Source organism: Procambarus clarkii, chromosome 4, assembly GCF_040958095.1.
Source record: "Procambarus clarkii isolate CNS0578487 chromosome 4, FALCON_Pclarkii_2.0, whole genome shotgun sequence".
In the NCBI taxonomy this organism is placed as follows: Eukaryota; Metazoa; Arthropoda; class Malacostraca; order Decapoda; family Cambaridae; genus Procambarus; species Procambarus clarkii.
The window spans coordinates 18,141,742-18,157,958 of record NC_091153.1 but is presented as its reverse complement, the minus strand read 5'-3'; positions in this window follow the sequence as shown (position 1 = coordinate 18,157,958).

Genomic DNA, 16,217 nt, shown 5'->3' with positions numbered 1-16,217 from the left:
CCAAAGGACAGGAGGATGGCATGCAAGACACGGTAAGGTAAACGACATTATTAAGAGAAGCCTTACCATGGCCGGTGGTCCAGCAGACAGAGAGCCCGTTACCTAATGTCCTGCCACTCTGTAGAGCCTGTCAGTCGCCCAGACGAAATCACAGTGAACCCCTGGAAGAATGGTAGACAGTTGCTGTGGGACTACACTTGCGTTTCAACTTTAGCCAACACATATGTTGACTTCAGTGCTACACAAGCAGGAGGTACTGTAGGAAAAGCAGCCAAGTCTGGGACTCGTAGCCTGGTGGATAGCGCGCAGGAATCGTAATTCTGTGGCGCGGGTTCGATTCCCGCACGAGGCAGAAACAAATGGGCAAAGTTTCTTTCACCCTGAATGCTCCTGTTACCTAGCAGTAAATAGGTACCTGGGTGTTAGTCAGCTGTCACGGGCTGCTTCCTGGGGGTGGAGGCCTGGTCGAGGACCGGGCCGCGGGGACACTAAAAAGCCCCGAAATCATCTCAAGATAACCTCAAGAAGTCACGTAACTACAAAGACCTTGATCACCACTACAATTTTGTCCCCATTGCCTCAGAGACACTTGGTGCATGTGGGTAAAAGTGCTGCTATTTTTTGAAGGAGTTGAGGTCCAAGCTAACTGAAACAACTAGAGACCCTAGAGCTGCCGGTATTCTCTTTCAGCGCCTTAGTGTGGTGGTCCAGAGAGGAAATGCTCTCTGCATCCATGGTTCTTGCCCCACCATCTGAGGACCTGGAGGAGCTCTACAACTTATGACAAGTAGCCTTGTGTCCTGCATGTAACCAATGTTGTAACCCAATGTTGTAAGCAGAAGAATTAGAAGCCCCAGCAACAGCTGGTGGGGGGGGGGAGAGAAAGGAATAGCCACGAAAACGACCAGGACGAGCACCAAGCATCGGCTCCTGGAGACAGACACAAAGGGGCGAAAACCGCGAAATCAGAAGTTGGAGTTCGAGGAAATTGGCGCAATAACCTCGAACGTTCCATTGAAGAATGGACAACGACGAGAAAAGAAAGGACAAAAACAGAGAACAAGGAAGAAACAAAGGCGAAAGAGCAACAGAGCACGTTAAAGAATATCAGGGTCGGGATCAGGGTCAGCAAAGTCAGGGTTAGGGGGCATGGGTAAACTGAGCAAAGACGGAGGGAAGGAAACGGGAGAACAGATCAGAGGTGGGCGGGCGGGGTCCGAAGGAGGAGGAGGAGGAGGAGACAACGGAGAGGAGCAAGCAAGGACAGCAGCAGAAAGAGGAGGGGTAGAAAGAGGGGAGCGTACCTTAGCAAGGGCAGCAACTGAGAGGGAAGCGGGGGCTAAAGAAACCTCCATAGCAGGAACAGGGGGCGCAACCACCGAAATGGGAGGGGAAGGAGCGAGAGAGGCAGAAGTAGGGGCCGAGGAAGAAAGCGAAACCTTCTTACCCGCCGGGGAGGAGGAAGGAGAGGAGCCAGGTTTACGCTTCTGACGTAAAGAGACAGGTGTTCCAGCAACCACGTACTGGGCAACGGATTCTAGCGTCTCGACAGGAGAAGCTGAACGAGAGCACACATGACGGCCGTTTGGAGAGCGATGGACATCAGCCCGCACCGACAGGCGGCGGGGAGAGTCAAGAGACGGAGGGAAAGGATGGGAAGGAGGAACGGAGGGAGACGAGGAAAAAGACACAGGAGACACGACAGACTGGGTAGAAGGAAGGGGAACCCCAGACAGAGGACCAGGAGGAGGATCCTTCGGGAGAGAACCCAAAGGAACAGAGGAGGGGGCAGTGGGCGCATCAGGGTCCAAGGCCCGGAAACGGTTGTGAGTCTGAGGAAGGCGGGAAGGACGAGGAGAGGAAGAGCGCAACATGCGAGCATAAGAGATATTAGCATAAGGCGGGAGCCGGCGGACCTGGCGTCTCGCCTAAGGAAAAGATAAACGCTCCCGGTGCTTCAAGTTGAGGACGGCTGCCTCAAGCTTGTAATGGACACACGCACGGGAGAAGGTAGGATGGGCCTCACCACAGTTGAGGCAACGAGCCTGGGGAGAAGTGCACTCCGACTTAGAGTGACCTTTTCCACCACACAAAGGACAGAGAGAGACAGTCCCGGAGCAGCGGAGGGCACCATGCCCAAACCTCCAGCACTTGTTGCAGAGCCGAGGAGAAGGAATGTACTCCTGGACAGAGCACCTGGCACCAGCAAGAATGACAGAGGGTGGAAGGGTCCTACCTTCAAAGGTAATCTTCACAACCCGTAGGGGTTGACGGCGACTACCACGAGGGAGACGAGTAAACGTGTCCACCTGGAGAATAGAATGGCCCTGGGCAGCAAGGATATGTCGAATATCGTCGTGGCAGTCGCGCAGGTCCCGAACACCGGTCGCAACATGGGGCGGGAGCAAAATAGTGCCAACACTGGCATTCAACTGAGCGTTCTTCGAGACCCGAACAGGGGTCTCGCCAAGGCAGGATAAGGCAACCAAGCGGGAAGCAGCATCCTGAGAAGGAGCAGCAACGACACGTGTACCGAGACGAGTAGGGTTGAAAGTAATGGAGGCATCCACGGAATCAACGAGATGTCGATGGAGGGAGAAATCGTCAGGAGGCGCAGAATCAAGAGGGAGGAGATCAAAATATTTGGCCCACGAAGCGGGACCAAACAAGGCTTGATAGGTAGCAGAACTGGAAGGAATCGAGCGAGGGCGGCCGTGACGAGGACGGCGGTGAGAACCCCCAGAGAGAGAGAGGGGTTAAAAGGCGCAGTAGTTACAACTAGAGAAGGAGCCGCGCCAGGGGACGAGGTAGTCACCACTGGGGGCTTGGGGCTCGACCCAACCACAGAGGAGGGAGGGGAGCCAGGGGAAGGAGTCAGAGAGACCAAAGGAGGAGCAAGGTCGGGGCCCAATGCAGCGGAGGCTACAGAGCCCGGTCTTCCAACACGGACCGACTCGGGGGCTTGGTCGCCCATCCCACGAGCCTGAGAAGGTAAACCAGGAGCAGCCGAAACAGGGGTCATCATCATTACGAAAAGAAGAATTCATTCACATATGTGCCCCCACACCCACCATGGAGCCACAATTAGAGGCAGGACACCCAACAAGAAGCTATCGCCGATCTTGCCGGGGCCTCCTAGGGGTGCGTCGTGAGTATACGCCCCACCTTAAGAAACCGACAGTCCGTCGAGATCGGGTTCAGTGACGAAAGGGGGATTGACAATAAAAGGTTCCCCTCGCTCTCGACGACGGGTACTGCAGTTCTACGGGTGCAAGAGTATGTCTCTTCAAGCACCCGGGCGTCAAAATAGAAGAAGTCCAAGGGAAGAACCAGAACAAGCAAAAGGTCGGCAGGAAATGGCAAGCTAATAGGAGAAGAGGGGGGAGAAAAACGAAACAGAAGGAAAAGGAAAAGGTGCCCAGCAGAATTGGAGAGGACGGCAGCAGGAGCACAAGGCGAGAAAAAGACAGAGGACTGTCCCAAGGAGCATCACACTCCGGCAGCCGCCCACTAAGCCCCCACACGGCGACAACGAGCTGAGAGGGGAGGGGGGGGGGGGGAATTTTAAAGCAATCCTTGAAGAACTTTCGGAGATTAGCGATTTTAAACAAACGAACATTTCCATTTTTATTTATTTACAAGCAGTACTCACCACGCATTGCTGTGGCTCAGTCTGGTTAAATGGAAAAGAAAGTAAAGAGAAAATGCACGTTTCTAACATGTTTAATTTTACAATGCTTGTGGATATACAATATTTGTTCTTGTTCCACTGTCTGTGAAGATATAGAGATTGTTTGATTGACGAATCTAGAACACGCAACATATAATTGTCCATGTGAGAAGCAATCCGTGTCTAGATCTAAACCACACTATTCTAAAGATTAGCCCTGAGCTTTGTTGATGGTGATGGCAAACGCCAATTGAATTGGGATTTACGATCTCTTAAATTGAAATGGCACATCAGTTTGAATCATAGGAATTTGAGGAATGAGGACATCTTCACCTTTGAAAGGTTCTGTCAAGATTGCTGCTACGACGTTGCTGAATAATTTTTTACTGCAAGCTGCATGCTGTTGCTAAGTTTTCACTGGTTGATATATCGTAACATGATAATTGGCACGCCGATTTTTAGTTGCAGTTCGTGTGGTGGCGGTATCCCTTTCCGTTCCCAATTTCCATTAACTGATGTGAGAATATCTCAGCTGATGAGTCGTTTTGCAGCTGGACACGAATATTTGTAGTTAATTTTAACATTTTTACGTGGCGCCACAAAGTAGAGTATTTCAGGCAAGTATTTATTTCGTTCGCTGGTGTCGATCGAGGAATTACAGGTAATATTTGCATGAAATCTCCTGCAAGCAATATTAATGCGTTCCCAAACGGTCTGATGTTTCCATGCAAATCTTGCAATTATCGATCAGGGGCCTCGAGCGATTTTTCTAGGGTCATTGTACATTCATCCCAAACAGTAGGTTTACATTTCTGCAATACTTTTCCCATGCCGGATGCTTTGGAAATATTACACGTCGGAGTTTCAACGAATTGCATGTTCAATGCCAATTTCAAAGTCGAATTAGCAGTTCTTCCACCTGGTTGCAATGTCGCAGCTATTCCGGTTGATGCAAGAGCTAAGGTTATGCAATTTTGCCAAAATCAATCTAATTAGAATGGTTTTACAGTTCCTCCTGGCGCATCTAAGATTTCTCCAAACCCGTTATTGACAGTTTGAATTATTTGATCGTAAATGCCTTTTCGGTTAAGTGTTAGCTTAAGAATATTTGATTGCACATACGATAACAGATCACTCGTGTTGTAATTTTAGTCATGACGCAATTCTACATTGAACGAAGCAGCAGCAGATCGATTCGATGATTGCATTCTCAATTTAATGAGAACTTTGTTCGCGATTTCTAAGCACAAATCTTCAATCATTATCAACGCTTCGTTGTAGATTTCTGCTGTGAAATTCACGTTCATATTTGAATTTTCCTTGCATATTTGAAGGACAATATCTTCAGCCATGTGCGATTTGTGTTTCTCCCATACTCTGTTGGAGATGAAGGAGAGCCGGTGGTCAATATGATTGCAAACAATGCTATAATTTGATTTGGATGTGACGTGTTGGACGTGTCATTAATGCATACATTCAAGTGTAGGTCGTTCTTCAATAAATTCAGAGCTTGACATGCAATACGGAAAGTGGCATGTGTAACGCAACTGACAAATCTCAAGTGCTGGAAAGACGTTGGACTGGGCACATTGACCAACAGCATGCGAAGAAAGAAGCATTCATCTTGATTGGGATGCACGGTCTGCCTATCGTAGTTTGTCTGAATATGCCAGGTTGTCCTCCTCCTCCTCCTAGTTTACGTCGTTCAAATTATTTTTCTACTGGCATTCTATGTGTAATACGTAGGCACTTCCGAATACAGCAATGTTTTTGCAAACACGTCATTTTGACATAACGTGAAGAAAGCAGTTAACGTTGTAGTCGGTGGATTCATAGCTGTTTGTTGCACATTTGCAGCTGTGAAATAAACGTGTTGTCCAATTTCTTGTTTTCAAAACAAAAACAAAAAATACTAACGAAATATTTCAATTCAAACGCCGATCAATCGACACAGGCTTAATTTCACCACCAATTGCACTGAAAAATAAGAAGAACAGTTACAAAAACGAAATGAAAAACAATGAAAAAAGAAACAAATAAGCTACACCCACGAAATGAATGGTATGGTAAGCAACACAGCTCAATTCCAACGCAGTGTCACACAAAATAATTAAATCAAAATGAAAATAAATCAAAATCTATGAAAATTCATAGATTGCATTGATAAATATATCAATGCAATCAGAAACATCGAAATTGAATCGTAACGTATCTTGTATATCGTATGTTGCTCTTACGTGCAACAGATGGCGATGTTGCACGTTGAATTTTGGAGAATTGATTTTTCCGTTACCATCAAGAGTGAAAAGAAATATAAGAAAGAAAATTCGTGTTAGAATTATTAATCTTACTTTTTCGGTCATATATATATTATATATATATTATATATATATATATTATATACAATTATTGTTAATTAGTAACATAACATCAATGCCAGAAAGGTTTGAGACTGCCTGAACTCACCTTAGTATCGTAATCAGCTTCCTCAGACTGCCGAAAAAGATTAAAAATTTCTGCAACGAGTAAGAATTTTTTTATTTTCTTATGAACTTCTCAACAGATGACGATTTTTATCGCCAATGTGTTTGAAGATTAGACTTTACACTTCTACACAATCTACACTTCCTAAATCATCTTGTATTCGCTATCCTGTTTTAATTTTTGCCTACATCAGAATGTCTTGTTTCTCAAAAAAATTCTACGTATTTGCTTCTCCTACTTTGAAGAATTTATATATTTTTTGGAAAATATTGTAGTATCTAAATAGGGCTTGCAGATGGTTTAGTATCTATATAGGTCGTGCAGATGCTAATGTATCTATATACGCCGTGCAGATGTTTTATGGGCACTTAGGGCCAGTAACCGAGTTCCTGATGTTATAACCTCTTAGTGTTTCCGACCCCAAGTCGGTAGTACACTTTCAAGAAATGGTCGTGTAGTGCAAAATAAGAACAAGGGAGGGGGGATAAACAATACACAGTTCCCTTGATCAATATATTTTCACCTTCACTATTAAAATTATATTGGTTTAAATATAATATGACTACACATATATACAGTAGTGCAACTTTCGTGCAGGGCACTTCTACGTTGGCAGTGTTCAACTCCAGTGTTTCTCCCGTCTAGTACCTTTTACGTGTACTGACGAAACACTGGCGAATTCATCACACACAGAGATCACACTAACATGATGCATCAAATGAACAAATCCACAAGGGCCGTGACGAGGATTCGAACCTGCGTCCGGGAGCATCCCAGACACGTTAGTGTGATCTCTGTGTGTGATGATGTAAGGGCGAAGAGGGAGAACGGCCTATTGACATAGTTCGGGTGCAGGAGGGGGGGGGGGGGGTTGTGTAAAAGCCTGGTTTGTGTCTCGGAGAGGCTACGGGATCCAGTAAGTTCAGTAGAACTTCGGTTTCAACCCTTTTAACCCTGTCGTAGCTCAGTCGATTAAGGCAGTGTCTGGGATGCTCCCGGACGCAGGTTCGAATCCTCGTCACGGCCCTTGTGGATTTGTTCACTGGCGAATTCACCTTGTACGTGGGCCAGTCCGTCCACCGACACAGTATCACGAGGTTCCTACACCCCACTTTCGCTCTCCAGCTACTCGCTGGCAGAGGTCTTCAGCAACACGCTGATTAGGGTTACAAACAACCATATACAGGGGTAGCCAACCCTTAGCAGAAGCCTCTAGCAACTGGCTAGCAGCACTTCACCATAGGCACCTCACTGTCATCCGTTACTCTCCTAAGCCAATTCCCGGGTACGCCGATCTCAACCAATACTGTATAATTTAGCAGCTAACACGCTGCGCAGACCGACGACGGCTTACTCAGTCTTCTTCCAGGACCGAACTGAGAGTACATGGACTACCCAAGGTAAACTACCTTCCTCAGTACAAATACCTCCACACGTCACTTCTGTGGATATAAAACTTCATCAGTTAGATGGACGGTACACTGGGGAAACCATAAGGTAACACTAACTTATCGTGGAGTTGACATTATGCTCTGTAACTACAACAGATGGCGCTGATCGTGACTCGCCATCCACCACAGGTCATCCACGTCTACCACTCTTGCTAACCAGGACAGGAAACAGGAGCCATTGATCACTGCCACACCACCACCGATAGATGATGTCCATGTAGCGTCCAATATCCGGGGAACTGAGGTGCCGACCCATAGATGGCGCTGAAATCGCCACTCTATACTCCAATGACGGTGGCGATACCGTAACAAGATAATATATTATCTATATGGGCTGTGCAGAATATAACCATTTCTCTGCACCTTCTCTGTAAAACAACAGCATCAGCATGAAAATCTCCCTAAAGTCTTCAGCCTTCCTGGCCGTTGATCATCGCTCTTATTACGAACCGTAAATAAAAATATCAAAGTTCACACAATGTTTTTCTTAAGATCATCCCAGTTCTTTCTTCCCGTCTTATCTGTCATTGTTAGTACGATACAGAGCCAATTTCTCCGTGATTAAACATCGTTTCATCCGAGGAAAAACTTCACTTTCTCTCGCCAGATGAAAGGACTTTAAGTGGGATTTATTTTTGGATATGTCTTTATGTCTTGCGAGCTGTAAACGTCGTCGCGATGATAATCTTGATTTTTCTTCGGTGGGGGGGGGGGGGAGGGGTGCTTAGAACACACCCATCTTTCTTGTTTGTGTCCTAGAACACTCCCGTCTTTGTCGTTTGTGACTTAGAACACTCCCGTTTTTGTTGTTTGTGACTTAGAACACACCCGTTTTTGTTGTTTGTGACTTAGAACACACCCGTCTTTGTTGTTTGTGACTTAGAACACTCCCGTCTTTGTTGTTTGTGGCTTAGAACACTCCCGTCTTTGTTGTTTGTGACTTAGAACACACCCGTCTTTGTTGTTTGTGGCTTAGAACACACCCGTCTTTGTTGTTTGTGGCTTAGAACACACCTGTCTTTGTCGTTTGTGGCTTAGAACACTCCCGTCTTTGTTGTTTGTGGCTTAGAACACACCCGTCTTTGTTGTTTGTGGCTTAGAACACACCCGTCTTTGTTGTTTGTGGCTTAGAACACACCCGTCTTTGTTGTTTGTGGCTTAGAACACACCCGTCTTTGTTGTTTGTGGCTTAGAACACACCTGTCTTTGTCGTTTGTGGCTTAGAACACTCCCGTCTTTGTTATTTGTGACTTAGAACACACCCGTCTTTGTCGTTTGTGGCTTAAACAACACCTGTTCATGTTTCTTGTGATATTTGTTTGTTGCAAAAATTACTCATCTATGTTGCTTGTAACAAACACTCTTCCTTGTTGCCAGCGCAGTAGAAAACAATACAAGGATACAGACAAGGATACAAGGAAGGTTCGAAGCACCAGTCTGGTCATCCTGTGTTGTGGTTCCTCCAGGTCCTGGATGTTCAGTCTGTAATTTACGGACAAAAATAGGACGTCGGAAATAGGAGGAGTTCACTAAACAAAATAGGTATTGAGCACCAAATATAATGTAATGTAGATATTTATACATTTGTTGATGATGCTCTTGGGTTCTGTTCACTTTGCCACATGTGGGGATACACTGCAGCAGAGGTCGTAGTTCAAGGAATGCAAGTAGTTTTTGTTTGTATTTTGCATTATATGTTGGGTTTGCCACCAAATTTAAGCTGACTACAATTTAATACTTGTTAATATAATATTTTGCATAATTTAGGTTTGACTCTTTATGGTGGTTTAGCAATGAATATAGTTGAATCTGGATTATATTCTTGGGGTGGACGGGTGAGCGACGGTCTCGATTCATGCAGGTTGGCGTTCAATACCCTACCATCAAAGTTGGTTGGGCACCATTCCTTCCTGTCATCCCATCACAAATCCTTATTCTGACCCCTCCCAGTGCCAGTCGTAATGGCTTGGTGCTTTTTTAATAATGATTCCTTCCCTTCCCTCTCCATAAAAAAAGTAAAATTATGTGATATATAATCTAATTCAGAATATCAAAATAATATATAACAGAGTGATCCATGTAATTCAGATGGTTTTCCGATTCTGCAAAATACGAAATTGCAATTGCCGCTTGCAGACCTTGTGCTTGCTAGGGATTTAATTTTTGATCGTAAAATATATATATAACTCAGTTTCAGTCTATCTGAACTACTTTTTCCTACTCATTTCAAGCTTATAATGGTTTTCATGATGTTTAAAAGAAAGTTTTAGGTCTAAAAACGTGCGAAAATATATGCATTAACGCCTTTTTTATCTCATTTAAAAAGACGAGGAATTGCTTTCATTTAGGTAAAAAATGTAATTGTTTTTGAAGACTTTGGTCAGCTGATGAGGGAGAGTTTGGTTGGGTGGTTATCCCGTCCTCGTAAACAAAAGTCCAAATACCTGTTAATCCAGCCGACTAATTCCAGTTTACAAATGAAAAACATTTTATACTCAACTCAAGACAGTCCTCAGGCTGTGATCGACCGTGCAGTGTCCGTCCCCAACCCGTCCTCAGTTTAACAGTTGGACAAGGAATCAAGTTAACCGAACACAAGTCTGGTGTCCTTGAGCAACAGATAAAATATCCGTTTCACAGGGTGTGTTACAGGTGTGATCTGATCACGTGATTCAATGCAATTTCGAGTCGCATTGTCTTAGAATATCACGCATTACCGTGACCGGATCAAAAGTCATTTGCAGACCCAAGAACGAACAAGTCCTCGGAGGGAGGATGGGTCAAGACAAACTCATGAGTGCCTCAGATGGGTGAGGTATACCGACTGTGTTGAGGCGAATTCTGTATGAGTATGAGTGAGTAATGGACTAAAACCCAGATAATGGAGTGAATGTGTCTGATGATGGGTCTTTGGACGGTAGCACTATGTGGACCAATTATTGTCCAGCTGGTGTCACCTAGCATTTTAGTAATCATAATTGTATTTTCTTTGTCCCATCACCTGACATACTTTTGTAAGCAACTAACCTCCTAGTTATATAGATCAGATGTTTGTAATTCTTGTCGTTCTTCACTTTGGAATGAATCTCGTGGGTTCAAAACGTTGTGTAAACTAAAAGACGATTAATACATTATATAGTCAATTTTGTTCAAATCTTCTTCAATCGAGAACCAAAATCATGTTACTAGAAATTTTCTTTTAATTAACCCAAGATGCCAGATAAACTAATTATTTTTGTTTGTTTGTTTAGTTTTTTTGGCCTAAAACAAGAGTGTCAGGAGGCAGTAAACAAGTTTATCCCGGACATGCAGGAAAAAATAGAGAAGCAAAAGAAGAATCCGTGGTTTAATAGGGCATGTATGACAGCAAAAGAAATGAACATAAGGGGGTGGAGGAACTTCAGAAATAACAGAACACCAGAGAGCAGAGAGATTGATTTTTTTTATTGTTGCCGCCGGAGGCGGCTTGTTTATTGTACACCCCATACTCATCCTGTGAGCGGTAGCGCAAAAAGCATTACAGAGGGCACAAAAGGTCTTTATCAGACCTCATCTCAGATTATTACATAAACAATTTAATCTATCATTCACACCTTATAGTTACAATGTCATCTAGTTACAGAGAAAGTGCTATTTCAAGAGCCATGAAATGGCTCTTTAAATAGACTAGGCTATTCCACCAGAGCGCAACTCCAGACCAGGCTGACACCAGAGCGCAACTCCAGACCAGGCTGACACCAGAGCGCAACTCCATAGTCTCCTGAGACTGATGGTTGCCTACTACTACTATATTTACAGTAAGTCATTATACATTAAGGTAGGTCTTATCGCTAATACATAATAGTTTGTCCAATGGAGATATTACAGAGTCATAGGGGAGCTTCTGTTTATTATTAGTCTTCACAATACACTACTTGTTTCTTAATCTCATATGTCGTTTATCTACTGGAAGCGAAATATGGATACAGTGCAAGGATTTCAGGTAATTTATCCATGGTAATAGGATTGGTTGCCATATCATTCAGAGTGAGCTTAAATCTATCTGTAAATGGCTCAATTTTACTACAATCCAAGATATAGGGTTCCAGTGTGTGTCCCTGTCTTTGTCCACACACATTACACTTTACTTCATCTAGATCTTTAAACAAGCCGAACTGCTAGAGATACTTGTAGCCAAGTCTTATACGAGCTGTGACAACATCTGTTAGTCTACTTACTTTGTTACTTGCCCCATACACATGTTTTACTTCACACATTTCATTGCCATGAACAATGGACCAGCTAGTTCCAGTTTGCACTGTTCTGCTTTCTTCAAATTCATCCAGGAGTTCTCGTCTAATGCCACGATACCAGAGAACCTGGAACAAGAATGTTAGTGTAAAAAAAGAAGCTGAGAAAATTTATGGAAATGATATAGCTAATAAAGCCAAGACCGAACCAACGCTACTCCACAGTCACATCAGGAGGAAAACAACAGTGAAGGAACAAGTGATGAAACTTGGAACGGGTGAGGACAGGTACACAGAGAATGACAAAGAGGTGTGTGTAGAGGTTCCAGGAGGACTTCACAATAGAACTAGAAGAGGTCACTGCGCTAGGAGAGGTGGAAGTAAACCAGATGGCCTTGGAAGGGTACGAAACTACAAGATATGAAGTCAAGAGGCATTTGTTGGATCTGGACATGAGAAAGTTTGTTGGCCCGGACAGAATTTTACCATAGGTATTGAAAGACTGTGCAGGAGCACTTTGCTTGCCACTCTCCATAGTGTACAGTAGGTCACTGGAAACAGGAGACCTACCAGAAATATGGAAGACGGCTAATGTAGTCCCAATATACAAAACGGGTGACAGACAATAGACACTGAACTACAGACTAGTGTCCTTAACTTGTATATAATGCAAGGTGAGGTTATCTTGAGATGATTTCGGGGCTTTTAGTGTCTCTGCAGCCTGGTCCTCGACCAGGCCTCCACCCCCAGGAAGCAGCCCGTGACAGCTGACTAACACCCAGGTACCTATTTTACTGCTAGGTAACAGGGGCATAGGGTGAAAGAAACTCTACCCATTGTTTCTTGCCAGCGCCTGGGATTGAACCCAGGATCACAAGTCCAGCGTGCTGTCCGCTCGGCCGACCGGCTCCCTGGTGAAGGTGACCGGTGAAGGTGGTGACCGGTGAATGAGAAGATCGTGAGAAAAAAACAACTAATGACAAAGAGGTGTGTGTAGAACTCAACAGGAGGTTCCAGGAGTTCTTCACAATAGAACTAGAAGAGGTCACTGCGCCAGGAGAGGTGGTAGTAACCACCTGGTAGTCGTTCCTAGTAACACATTTGGAGAGAAGGGGCTTCGTGACAACCCATCAACTTGGGTTCAGGGAGGGGAAATCTTGCCTTACAGGTTTAATACAATTCTACGATCATGTGACAAAGATTAAGCAAGAAAGAGAACAACCCGTTCTCGCACTTACTTATAGTCGAAATTGGCTTATTAATAAGTGCATATGTGACATACTAATTTATTGTGAATATTTTAGTTTACCTCAAAAAGCTGAATAAAGAAACACCGACCTAACCTAACCTTCTTAGTATGTTAAGATAAGCATCTTATTTCTTCTTAATTACAATTAGTACTTAATCCATACCTATATTGATATTACAGTTTTATAAAAAAATTAAAACAAAACCAAAATATTTAAATAAATTGTAAAGTAACTCAAAATATTGTCAAATATTGTATAAAATCTCTATTATTTAATAAAACTGAAAAAGAAATTCCTAATATTAAAATTGGTGTTTAGCAAGTCTTTAGGAAGAGTTTGTACCTTAAAAACAAAATATAACGTGGCATATACCACATATGTACTTATTAATCAGCCAAATAGTGACTATAAGCAATAAATCATATATGTACTGTCTTGTGCTAGAGCGGGTTGAAGAGAAGGATGGGCGGACTGCATTTTTTTGGACAGTCGGAAAGCCTTTGACACAGTTCCCCATAAAAGGTTGATGCATAAGCTGGTGAAACAGGTAGGAGTAACTGGTAGGGCGCTCCAGTGGATAAGAGCGTACCTAAGCAATAGGAAGCAGAGAGTTACAGTGAGGAGTGAGACCTCAGATTGGCGTGAAGTCACCAGTGGAGTTCCACAAGGCTCTGTACTCTTACTTTTTTACTTTACTGTTGGTATAAATCTCTCTTGGGCCTCCTTGCATTACCTTGTGACTAGGTCCATCATATCTTGGACTGTTTTTCCTCTAATTTCTTCCTCACACTGCACTTCTCCCAGATAGTCCCATATCCTCATGTAGTCCCCTTTCCTGTAGTCAACAATCCTTTTCCTGACCTCTTGTTCTTTGGTCACAAGTTTAAGTTCCATTGTTACGGCCCTACTGGGATGCAACCGGGTTCTTCACTGATGGTGGTAGAGTTTGGGTATCCGGCCCCAAGTTAGTAGAGGCTTTCAAGGGGTGTGTTCTGTAACGCAAGTTAAATTAATTGGGAGGGATACAAATGTTCCAATTTATATATATATATATATATATATTTCTCCACCACCATAAATAAATACCAGTCACACGCAGGGATTATAACTACACAATTATGTACATGTTCGTCTTCCTCTGAAGACACTGGATGCTCGACGGTGCTCACTCTGGGTAGCCCTGTTCCTTCTTCCATGGCCCACGATGAATCCACTATGGCTCTATCACGAATCTACCCTGGCCACAGGCCAGCCAAATCACAGTCCCACTGGGTGCTTCGTCGCAGAGGCCTTCAACCACAGTCCAGCCTGTAGCTGGCAGGTACCGATCAGCTCCGCTGTGTAGGCCACTCGACGACCGATACTAGGGTTGCGAGCCCTAGGCAGGAGCCTCGTGTGATCCCGCTGATCACTCTCCTCACTAAGCACCACAGTGGCTAGTCTCTTCCACCAGCCAGCCCCGGATAAGGCGATTCCCGACACCGCCACGCCTCAGGCAGGCTATTACACTCTCAACAGAGTTCGTCTGGGGGTGACTCACAGCTTCTTCAAAGCAGACTCGTGAAGAGACCTTGGCTGCCTTGGGTAGACCGATCCATCGTCCAATACAGCAGTTCCAGGTCGACTCTGCAATCAGATACGTCATTAATACTGGGATGCTTTAGGGAACCTCACTTACAAGCTTAGACACAAACGTCCACCTCTTCATTCCATAGATGGCGTTGCTGTCTAAGCGCCACCTCACCAGAGGTCAGCAGCGGCTATGTTATGAGCTGATTAAGACGGGAATCCAGCACTTATAGCCGGCGTCTCTCGTCATCACTAGATGGCGTCGTCCATTTGGAGTGGGTTTCGGGAGCGGACTCACAGATGGCGTTGTTGTCACTGCTCCGTGCTCCGACGATGAACTCGGGTCCGTAACATCCATCATGTAGTCAAAGACTAGGATACAATGGTCACTGGACTCCTAGAGGTATTTCATGTTACAAATTCTCGATGTCTTCTACGTTCTGGGTGAAAATAAGGTCTAATAGGCTCGCACATGTTGTACTCACCTATATGTACTCACCTATATGTGCTTGCAGGATGGAGCATTGACTCTTGGATCCCGCCTTTCTAGCTATCGGTTGTTTACAGCAATGACTCCTGTCCCATTTCCCTATCATACCTAGTTTTAAAAGTATGAATAGTATTTGCTTCCACAACCTGTTCCCCAAGTGCATTCCATTTTTCTACTACTCTCACGCTAAAAGAAAACTTCCTAACATCTCTGTGACTCATCTGAGTTTCCAGTTTCCACCCATGTCCCCTCGTTCTGTTATTATTACGTGTGAACATTTCATCTATTTCCACTTTGTCAATTCCCCTGAGTATTTTATATGTCCCTATCATATCTCCTCTCTCCCTTCTTTTCTCTAGTGTCGTAAGGTTCAGTTCCTTCAGCCGCTCTTCATATCCCATCCCTTGTAGCTCTGGGACAAGCCTCGTCGCAAACCTCTGAACCTTCTCCAGTTTCTTTATGTGTTTCTTCAGGTGGGGGCTCCATGATGGCGCGGCATACTCTAAGACGGGTCTCACGTAGGCAGTGTAAAGCGCCCTAAAAGCTTCCTCATTTAGGTTTCTGAATGAAGTTCTAATTTTCGCCAGTGTAGAGTACGCTGCTGTCGTTATCCTATTTATATGTGCCTCAGGAGTTAGATTAGGTGTCACATCCACTCCCAGGTCTCTTTCTCGAATCGTTACAGGTAGGCTGTTCCCCTTCATTGTGTACTGTCCCTTTGGTCTCCTGTCACCTGATCCCATTTCCATAACTTTACATTTACTGGTGTTAAACTCCAGTAGCCATTTCCCTGACCATCTCTGCAGCCTGTTTAAGTCCTCTTGGAGGATCCTACAATCCTCGTCTGTCACAACTCTTCTCATTAATTTTGCGTCATCTGCAAACATTGACATGTATGATTCCACTCCTGTAAACATATCATTTACGTAAATTAGAAAGAGGATTGGTCCCAGCACCGATCCTTGAGGTACTCCACTTGTTACTGTTCGCCAGTCCGACTTTTCGCCCCTTACCATTACCCTCTGGCTCCTTCCTGTTAGGTAGTTCTTCACCCATACTAGGGCCTTTCCGCTT